Here is an 11588-nt window from a genome sequence, read left to right as displayed (position 1 = left end):
TACTTGTAAAGAAATATTATTACAGTTCTACTGAAAGCAGGAATAAATAAGAAGTTGTTATTACAGTTTTGCCCAGTGCAGGAATAAGTAGGAAAATATATCTTTACAGTTTCTTAAAAAATACAGGAAGAAACAAAACTATGTTGGGAGAACACGTAGCAGGCCACTTGGGCTGAACTGTACAAGTTCTTTTAGAGAAAATATAGACAAATGAAAACAATATAGGAAGTCAGCACTCCGCACAGAAATTAAAAAATACACCCCAAACAAGCCAAGATTGCTCTTCGTACATGACCATATAAGAGCTGACATTGAACATTTGTTTGCATGAATAGCGTAATCAAATGAAATGAACTTAAGACCTCGGAGTCCTCAGGATTGCAGGGATTTGAACCCTAAATGGACTCAAATAACTCCTGAGGACGACAACTTCTATAAAACCCTACCTGTCAATTTAGAACTTTCCGAGGGGTAAAAACCCTCTAGGCGAAACTTCCTGGAATCGACAGCAGAGAGCCAATTCCACAGATGGATTGGTATTTAGAGAAAAATTAAAAAAACCCAAGATCTGCATGGGTATGACTCAGGTAATATAGGCACAAATTATGCAATATTATGTGAAATGATGAAAAGACCAAAGTAGATTTTTAGGAAATTCTTTTATATGACATCTTAAAAAAATAATTATAATGAATTGAATTGCATGTTGGCTCAAGGCCACATTTCGAATCAAGAACCATAACTCCATTGCATAAACCTTGTTAAAACTGAACAGACACAGAATAATAAGCCATGCGAGATAAACTTGAAAGACCCACACAGAAACTATAGTTATATAATGGATGAAAGAGTTCAAACATGTGTGCACTGTTTCAGTCGCACCAGAATAACTGTAATACAACCAAGTATTATACATACAAATTGTAGCCCGATAAACCCTTGCATAGCTAAATGATTTAGCAAAAGAAAAACTAGACGGACCTGTGTGACAGAGAGTTCAGGAACCGTTGTGGGTACGAAGCCCACTAGGATCCAGGCTCATGCAGAGAAGGACCTTAAAAATAACCAGAGGGAGTTCTCTGACTAAAACAAAAAATACCCTTAAAGCCTAACCAATCGGTGGTTGTATGCTATTATTCGAAGAACGATAAGCCATTCTAATGAGGTGAGCCGAGACCAGATGACAATCATGACCCGTAATCCTCCAGCCAGGAAGCACCCAACTCAAAACAAGTCTTACCTGGAGCTGTAGAATCCACCACTAAAGGAGCGCCTCTCCTACTGGTATAACTAAGAGCCAAAACCGTACCCGGAACATCCTGTGAGATGCATAAACCCACACATAAAAAATATGCTTAAAATAATCTGGTGAACATATAACGCTTTCAGCTATGCATGATAAGGAAGGTAGGCATGTAATAGTATGCAAACACAAAATTACTTGGAAAGACTTGACCGCTGCCAAACCCAGAGCCTAAAACAATACCGGCAACATCAACGCAAATCTGGGCATCCAGAAGATAGGAGCTGCTGAAGGAAGGGCCAAACCGGGCCAAGCTCCGCAGGAGAGCTGCCCAGCAAATGAGGTCAATCCCATCGCACTCCGGAGAAGAGGTAAACCCCGAGAAGAGCTCCACCATCGGATCGCGGGAGATGAGTTGCACCGTCGATGAGGGCAGGGTTTCCAAGTGGAGCAGATGACGCTAGACAGCCTGCCCGAGCCACGTACACAGGTAAAGTTATTAACAATTGCAGCAGGCATGGCGTGCCACGTGGTGGCAGTGGCATAAAACGCAGAATGGTGTCTAAATGGAAGCCGCGTGGTTCTCTATCCATAAAACCAAACCTTGAGACTTAAAAACATTTATTAATGACACTAGTACTGTAGTGTCAAAAGCAAATTCTAGAGCTGCGTGTATACCAAGAAATGAATACTATAGATGAACTTTATAGATGCGGTAAATTATTTTTTTATGAGGTATGTAATTTTTGTAATTAAATAAGGTGGAGCTATTACACAAATGTAATTTTTTTTTTTTTTTTACTAGAATAAAAAATTTATAACATCATTTTAGGCTACATTAGTCACATAAATACCATACAATGTAAATTACATAAATTTTCTTATTATGTGAAAAAATAAAAGTAGTAAAAGAAATATTCATATTTACAAGTAGTAAAATAAATCTTCATAAAATTTATAACATCATTTTAAGCTACATTAATCACATAAATATTATACAATTAAAATAAATCTTTATATGTACAAGTAGTAAAAAAAATCTTTTTATTTACGAGATTTGCTTTAAACTTAAAATATATGTTGATGTGCTCAAAAGGGTAGAACTTTCACACATTAACCTGCACCATTTCTATTGGAAACTCCAAAACTAGAGACTCTTGGAGTACATGGTCAAGAGATGGGAGATGGAACATCCTCAGGATCTCGTTCAAGTTGTACCCATCTTCCATACGAGTTATGGACACGGCCCACTTGGTACCAGTTTCCTGACACCATTAACTTTGGTCTCAACATGTTAAAGGCATGGTTCACCATACCAGTTTCCCGACACCATTAACTTTGGCCTCAACATGTCAAAGGGATGGTTCACTAACGCCACATCTCCCTTGGAATTTAGTCAAAATGACCACATCTGGATTTTAGTCAGAACGAGGCAAACAGAGTCTCGAACCCACACAACAAATGAATTCATTGCAGAGAAGGTGAAAGTCGATGATCCAACTGGTGTTTGCAGAGAAGGTGAAAGTCGATGATCCAACTGGTGTTCCACTTCAATGTGGGTATAATGTGGGTATATGTCGAGGGGAGAGGTCAAGCATGGGCTTCATGAGTTCGCTGAATTTTCCAACCTTTCATTCAAGATGATCCCGGGCATCTTGGGCACGACGTTCGTTCAAGATGAGGCACCATGTCCTGTCCGCTCACCAAGGGGAACCTTAACCCCAAGCGCCTCCAATCTGCTCACGATTTCTAGTTTTAGATTCAGATGCAATTCTTCTCACAGAAGCAAGCTCTACCCAGGGACTCTGTGGGTGAATGTGGGAGCAAGCTTTTCTTGCTCAATGGGATGATCGTAATGCAAATAGCATGTCTTGATAACTTTTTTGGCAACCAAATACCTTCCAATGGTTTCTAACGACTTTTCAACTACCTTAAATTATGATCTAATGGTTGAAAATCCGTCTAACATAAAATCTAACGACTGGTAATGATGATACAAAAGCTGAGAGAAATTCTTTTCACATGGAAATGCTTTACAATGTAAATATATGTAAAGTCTAATACAAAAAACTTGTTAGTTCAGTTTTCTAAACCATAGAAACCTATATGAAAAAATCTCCTAAAATTTGATATATATATATATAAAATTATCTTAAAATTTACCGAATTAGTTAAGAGAACTTCCAAAATGAAATTGATGAAGTCATCAACATTGAAATCGTTTGATCTTGGCCTATCAACTTTCAGATCCTCGGGACCTGATGACGATCCTCCTTTGGAAACTTCACCAAAAGCCTTTGATATCCCCTGTACAATTACTTAACGTACATATCCAAATCATGAATGCACTTAAGTTATAGTTATAAAATTTCAATATTTTAAATAGTTAACTAATTTTTAATAACGTTAAATCCATTTTTACGATCGAAAAATAATTTAAACACTAACCTACGAATTACTCAGATACAAAATAATGTAAATTGAAATAAAATCATTACATCCAATTTTCAAACCTGCGCAACTACACTTCAATGTAAATTGAAATAAAATCATTACATTCAATTTTCAAACCTGCTCAACTACACTTCAATGAACAATGTGTTAAGAAAGACTATTTTCAGAAAACCATTTTATCAATTGTTTGGCCCATTCAATTGAGATTTAGGTTAAAGTCCATTAATAAGTGAATGACCTCAACTACCTTGGGTATGACATTGTTTTTCCATGAATCGTTATGACTATTGTACACCTTTGATTCGTAATATAAAGTTGTAGGCCAAAATTTTAGCCGAAAATGGAGCAACAATGAACTTAACCAATTTTGGCTTTTGAGAAGGTACAATTTGTCTTACAAAAGGCCTAATACTTTACAATTATTTTTTAGGATATATATAATTTATGAATATAAGTTTTATAATAAAATTATATTTTATTAGTATAACTACATTAGATATATTAATGTGGTTGATATAGTTAAAGATTTCATAAATATAACAAAAAAAACTATTGCAACAAAAAATATTGTCAACGCACATGTTCACATGATTAACTATGTATAAAAAGTGTAATGCGTGAAAATTATTGTAGTTATTGAGTTTTAATTTTTATGTTTTACTGCATTAAATTCTTAATTTGTGTTGTTAAAATAACAATGACTGATGTTGGAGTTCACATATGTTAATAAAAATAAAACTGTTTCCAGTAGTTAAAAGAAACAGTTAACAAGAAACAGTTACCATCTGCCCTGGAAAGGGAGATATAGATGGGGAAAGAGTAACGAGTGGGAAAACACTCAGTATGAAAAGGTACATGACTTGAGGTGAAGTCCTGAGGCCCAAGGTTGGTGGGTTGTGTTATATTCTTTCCATGTAGTTAACAAGGGGTTTGAGGGGCACCCGTAACCCCACTTTATGGGGTACGGGGCAGCGCCCCAGAAAATTTTGGTTTTGGACCCTATGTTAGGTTGGGCGGACCCACCTATGGTTTTGTGCATGATTTTTGCACATGTTTTTCGGACGCGATGGTTTTCGGTCCATGGTATGGGATGCTTTGGCATGTATAAATATGTATTATAACATTGAAAGGAACATAATGAAAAATGAAGCTGGTAGTCCTGGTTTTGGGATCCAGGGGAAAATCTTTGTGTATATGTGTTTTATGTGTTCTTCTCTCGCATTATTTATTTTTTGTGTTTTAGAATTCGTATGCAGGTAATTTCTATACAGGGTTAAAACCTACATTTGGTATCAGAGTAGATTTGGCTTCAAGGGGACGCCTTTGTTGTTGAGGGGTTTTGCTCAGGCCTGTGGTAGACCTTGTTCAGTGGGAGATCTGCGAGATCGATTCTGGTGGTGAAAGAAGATGGCGAGCAGTGGAAAGATAGAGATCGAGAAATTTAATGGTCAGAGTTTTGAGTTGTGGAAACTCAAGATGGAGGATTTGTTGGTGGATAAAGATCAGTGGATCGCGGTAGATCCGGGTACTAAACCAACGGGACTATCCGATGAAGAATGGAAGAAATTGGATCGGAAGGCAAAGAGCACAATACGATTGTGTGTCTCAGATTCAGTATTGCTGAATGTATCAGGGGAAGCTACAGCAAAGGCTTTGTGGGACAAGTTAGGGACTTTGTACCAATCTAAGTCTCTGGTGAATAAACTGTTCCTGCGGAAAAAACTATATAACCTGAGGATGAAAGATGGAGACTCGGTGACAGAGCATCTGCACGCATTTAATACTGTGGTAAGTCAGTTAGCATCTGTTGATATTAAAATTTCAGATGAAGATAAGTGCATCAGTTTGTTGTGTTCTCTACGAGATTCGTGGGATAGTCTGGTTATTGCAATAGGTAGCAATGCAACTGCCTTGTAGTTTGATGAAATAGTTTCAGCCTCGTTGACGGAGGAGATGAGATGGAAAAATATGGAGAGCCAAAATGGTGATGCCTTGTCTGTATGAGGACAGTCCTAGAACAGAAACAAAAATAAGTCATCGAGTGGGAGATCTAAATCTAGAGGGAGATCTAAATCTCCAGGAAAACCTATAAAGGCGGTGTGCTGGAAATGCGGAAAGGAAGGCCACTTCAAAAGGGACTATAAATCTAAAGCTCTTGACAAAGGAAAGGGATCTGATGAGGCTTCCTCTGTAGAGGCAAAAACCACCTCAGATGAATGTGGGGATGTGTACTTGGCTTCTTCAAGTACACATGTAGATCATGAGGCATGGTTGATTGACTTACGTGCATCCTTTCACTTCACTCCCCATAGAGAGTGGTTCTGTGAGTATGAGAAATATGATGGTGGTGATGTCTTCTTGGGGGATGATAGGAAGGCTAGAATCATTGGTCGTGGAAAAGTAAAGTTGAAGTTGCAAGGTGGAAGGGTTAGAACACTTCCGGATGTTCTGCATATTCCTGCATTAGCCAAAAATCTGATTTCTATTAGTAAGCTGGATGATGCAGGTGTAAAAACAGTGTTCGAGAAGGATACCTGCAAGATGGTTCGGGGAGCACTGGTATTGATGCGGGGAGTTCGGATTGGAACTATGTACAAGCTGCAAGGTAGCACTGTTGTTGATGGGTGCAACAGTTCTGTGGTTCCTGAAAGTGGAGCAAAAAATCTAGTGGTCTCTGGAGAAAAGACCATGCTATGGCATCAAAGGCTTGGACATATTGGAGAGAAGGGCCTTTGAATACTTCATGGTAAAGGTATGGTAGAAGGTATGAGTAATAGCTCTCTGGATTTTGATTTCTGTGAAAATTGTGTATACGAGAAGCAGAATCGGGTGAGTTTCCCCTTTGGTGGTAAGAGGGCAAAACATATATTATAGCTTGTGCACAGTGATGTGTTTGGACCTGTGAAGGTTCCATCACTAGGTAAGTCTGTGTACTATGTATCATTTATAGATGACTTCTCAAGGAATACATGGATATATTTCCTTAAGAAGAAATCTGAAGTCTTTGATAGGTTTAAAGAATTTAAGGCTCTAGTGGAAAACTAGACAGAGAAGAAGATAAAGGTGCTGAGGATAGATAATGGTGGAGAGTTTTGCAGTAAGGAATTTGAAGAATTCTGCAAGAAGTGTGGTATAGCACGGTAGAAGACTACTCCATATACACCTCAGCAAAATGGAGTTGCAGAAAGAATGAACAAGACGTTGATGGAAAGGGCAAGAAGCATGCTCAGTGGTGTTGGGTTAGGACAGGAATTCTGGGCAGAGGCAGTGGATACTGAATGTTACCTGGTCAACAGGTCACCTTCATCAACGTTGGAGGATAAGACTCCACAAGAGGTATGGACTGGTAAGAAACCCTCTCTTTTACATCTGAGGGTATTTGGATGTGATGCATATGTACATGTTCCAAAGGAGAAAAGAACAAAGTTGGATAGTAAATATGAAAAGTTCATCTTTATTGGGTATAAGGATGGTTTAAAGGGTTATAAGCTTTGGAACCCAGTAATAAGGAAGGTTATGTACAGCCGAGATGTGGTGTTCAGAGAGGTGAAAGATATTATTAAACATGAAGTCCAACCAAAGGAACCTGAGAAGATAGAGTTTGAGCTAAAGGAGGAAGAAACAGACTCTACAACAGAGGAGGAATCAGAAGATGAAGAGCCACAAACTCCGGTTGTGAGAAGATCACTTCGAGAAAGAAGGCAGCCAGAAAGGTATAGTCCATCTGCGTTCTGTTCAAATTTTTCTTTGTCTATTACTGATGATGATCCCATAACTGTGAAGGAAGCAGTGGATTAAGAGGATGGAAAACTTTGGAAAGAGGCCATGGTTGATAAAATGACATCTTTGCACAAAAATGAGGCTTGGGATCTGGTGGAATTGCCGGCTGGAAGGAAACCCATTGGCAACAAATGGGTGTTCAAAAACAAGACAAATGCAGAAGGAAAAGTGGAGAAATACAAAGCTCGGTTGGTAGCAAAAGGTTATTCCCAGGTGCCGGGAATTGATTTTCGTGATATTTTTTTCTCCTGTTGCTAAGGCAACTTCTATTAGATTACTTTTATCTGTTGCTTCTGCTTTTGATTTTGAGGTAGAACAGATGGATGTGAAGACAACATTTCTTCATGGGGATCTGGAAGAGGAGATCTACATGAAGCAACCTGAAGGCTTTGCGGTGAAGGGTAAGAAAGAACTGGTATGTAAGTTAAAGAAGTCTCTATATGGGGACTTGGCTTCACTGGAAGCAAAGCAGATCACTGTGTGTATTTTAAATTAATTGGTAACCGTGTTATTTATTTGGTTTTGTATGTGGATGATATGTTGTTGGTTGGAAATGACAAAGAAGTTATCCAGGATTTGAAGACCCAATTGTCCTCCAAATTCGACATGAAAGATCTTGGTGCTGCAAATTATATTTTGGGCATGGAAATTAAAAGAGATCGGGCAAAGAGGAAGCTCTAGTTAAACTAGAGGAAGTATGTTGAAACAATATTGCAAAGGTTTAATATGCAGGATAGTAAACTGGTGAAGGTTCCTATTCTTGTAGGTGTGAGGTTATTTGCTGAATAGTGTCCCAAGACACAAGAAGAGGAAGAGGACATGTCCCATGTTCCATATGAAAGTGCAGTCGGTAGCCTGATGTATGCAATGGTTTGTACTAGACCAGACATTGCACATGCAGTGGGAGTATTGAGCAGATTTATGTCAAAACCAGGGAAGGAGCACTAGACAACAGTGAAGCAGGTTTTCAGGTATTTGCGTGGCACTAGTGATTATGGTTTGTGCTACCAAGGAAGACCAAGATTGGACAGAGTGTTGGATATTCATGGCTTTGTTGATGTAGACTGGGTTGGAGATCTGGATCAGAGAAGATCTACAAGTGTGTATGTGTTTAACCTATTTGGAGGTGTAGTCAGTTGGATGAGTAAGAAACAATCTGTAGTGGCACTGTCAACTACAGAGGTAGAATACATGGCAGCCACTCATGCAAGCAAGGAAGTAGTTTGGTTGCAGAGATTGTGTTCAAATATGGGGCTAGTACATGAAGCTATAATGATAGACTGTGATAGCCAAAGTGCAATTTTCTTGGCAAAGAACCCCGCATATCATTCAAAGACAAATCACATTGATGTTCAATATCACTTTGTGAGGGATATGATAGAAGACAAAAAGGTGTTGCTGGTAAAGGTGGACACTTTGAAGAATACTGCAGATGCATTGACAAAATCTGTGAGCTCTGAGAAGCTCTCTTGGTGTAGAGAGACAATGGGCATTTCAAGGCCGGAAAAATGACTAAGCTCTCTTGTGGCCCCCTGTGGAAAGAAAACAACAAGTGGGAGAATGTTGGGTTGTGTTATATACTTTCCACATAGTTAACAGGGGGTTTGAGGGGCACCCATAACCCCGCTTTATGGGGTCCGAGGCAGCACCCCTTAAAATTTTGGTTTTGGACCCTATGTTAGGTTGGGCAGAACCACCTATGGTTTTGTGCGTGATTTTCGCACATGTTTTTTGGACGCGATGGTTTTCGGTCCATGGTATTGGACGCGATGATTTTCGATCCATGGTATTAGATACTTCGGCATGTATAAATATGTATTATAACATTGAAAGGAACATAATGAAAAATCAAGTTGGTAGTCCCGGTTTTGGGATCCAGGGGAAAATCTCTGTGTATATGTGTTTTATGTGTTCTGCTCTCGCATTATTTATTTTCTGTGTTTTAGAATTTGTATGCAGGTAATTTCTGTACGGGGTTAAAACCTACAAAGGTATAGATGGGGAAAGAGTCTAGTGAGGAATCCTAGAGCTGGGTGGAATAAATGAGTGGGAAAACACTCAAGGATAGTCTGAAAAGGTACATGAATTGAGGGGACAGTCTGAAAAGGTACATGACTTGAGGTGAAGTCCTAAGGCCCTAGGTACCCGACTGTAGCTGGATATATTTACTGACTGTAAAGAAACAAAAGTGCTAGGGGGAGAGTCTGGACGTGATTGCCAGACTCACGGCTGGGAGGAGAGACTTTCCAAATAGAATTGGAGTTATATATTTACAAGCAGTAAGCAGATAAGTAACACAGATTTCATTCAGAAATGATAGTGAATTATAGAAGTTATTCATTAAAGTACTATAATAAATTAAGGGAGAAACTCCTCGAAAGTATATCAGAACAGAAAACAAAGTTGAAGTTGCTATTCAGGAATGAATATACAAGCATTGCATGAAGAGTGTTTCCCTATATTGAATAGTTACAACACACAATATTAGACTGTAGAGAAATCCCTTCCGATAAATTGTGTGAACAATTCCTTGGATAAATTATAACAGAGAAAAGAATGATCTTGGTAACAATAGTTCCAGAATTTCTGAACTGATATCATAAGAAACCATGTATAAATTTTATAAACTGACTATCTATCTATCTTCTAAGCTGTTATAAGAAAGAAATGGGAACAAACTTTGTAGTTATTCAAACAGACAACAAAGTAGCAAACTGTATATATATATTTCCATTCCTTTAAAATGTATAAGCATGTACATCAATGGTAGCAACCCACATAACTTAAGTACTCCACAAAACAACGGCTCAAGAGCCTGAATGTGCCAATTTAAATAAAAAAGAAAAACTATCGAGTTCATAACCTTACCGGGATACTTATCGACAGAAAATCCATGTTCAACATTGGCTCTCAAAAATAAGAAGGCAACCGTGTAAACTAGTATCTGGAACTCATATACAGTTAAAACCCTCGTGCAAGTAGAGCAAACCAAATTTAACTTTTATATACAAAATCTAAATAAAATACGGATTTGACAAGTTCAGACATAATCCTCTGTCGACAATCAATTCCTCCGCTTAGTATTGCACAAGACAATCATATATGGTGAACCAGAGGTAGATGTTTCCCAACCTGAAAGCAACCATGAAGCAGATAAGCTTTAAGAACTTCAACATTCGCTGTCATAACCACGAACAGAGCCAGGTGTTGGCGGTATCTTACTTGCAAACCAATACCATCGATCACCGAGTTGTTAGGAGTGCAAAAAATTGCTAAGAAAGCCATACAAATTAACGACCAAAGGGCAGTAGTATTTCCTAAGCTTGGAGGGCTTCAACCGATGGTGGACCACCTTCCTTGTAGCAAAAGTTATTAATTAGTCAGAGATAGAATCTAGAAAAACACTGTAAAGCACTGTAAAATGACAACTAGAGGAAACATAAAACGCATGCTTACCTTCAATAGACCAGCATCAATCCCGGTCACCTTCTGTAGAGCTAGAGCATCCTCGAACCACCCCTGAATGGTGAAAGGCATCAGTTAGCCACCAAACCAGTCGAAATATGGAAGGATAAACTAAACTCAAGTCGCATGGTAAACCCGAATAGTGTGAAGGTAAGTGGTCGGGGATACCTTGCTGTGACAAGTGAACTGATGTCGCCATAGCTCGTAGTGGTAGAGGTTATGAGCTAGTCTGAAACTTGAAGGCCAAACCAGTTGCAGAGCGGCAAGAACCTCCAACACACAACAACAAATGACCTCCCAGCCGTTCTGACGTGGTGAAGCGGGTAGTTGGAAAAACTCTAAACCCTTCTCACTGTTAGATTGCCTCCCACAGATCAATGGATGAAAGCTAAGACAACTGTTGCAGACAATATTATCTCGCTAACAAATGCAGGCAGTAGGACAAGCCTTGGTTATGCCGTGTGTCCTGGCATACAATGGATATTTAATCGAAATTTAGGTTACGGGTTCAACACCTGGAGCTCCATGTGACCTTTTAACGCTAAGAAAGCCCATATCTAACAACTGTGTAACATATTTAACTGTTTTAATCAGAAATGAAAACTTTAAACTCTGTATCACCACCTTCTGTATAATTAATATAATC

The 11588-nt window shown here is 38.7% G+C and overlaps 1 long non-coding RNA gene across 1 annotated transcript; it reads right to left on the bottom strand.

The window, feature by feature from the left end:
* Positions 1 to 800: 800 nt before the first annotated feature.
* Positions 801 to 1703, bottom strand: LOC149217946 (uncharacterized). The gene is made up of 2 exons (XR_016250703.1): positions 1442 to 1703; positions 801 to 1319 (listed from the first exon to the last, which is right to left on the bottom strand). It is a non-coding gene; the product is annotated as an uncharacterized LOC149217946 (long non-coding RNA).
* Between the last annotated feature and the right edge of the window lie 9885 nt (positions 1704 to 11588).

Source organism: Pinus tabuliformis, chromosome 1_1 (assembly GCF_031772625.1).
Source record: "Pinus tabuliformis cultivar Carrire ecotype Pingquan chromosome 1_1, CPIR1, whole genome shotgun sequence".
Lineage (NCBI taxonomy): Eukaryota > Viridiplantae > Streptophyta > Pinopsida > Pinales > Pinaceae > Pinus > Pinus tabuliformis.
Note: the sequence above shows the minus strand (reverse complement) of the source record. Positions and strands in the feature narration are given on the sequence as shown.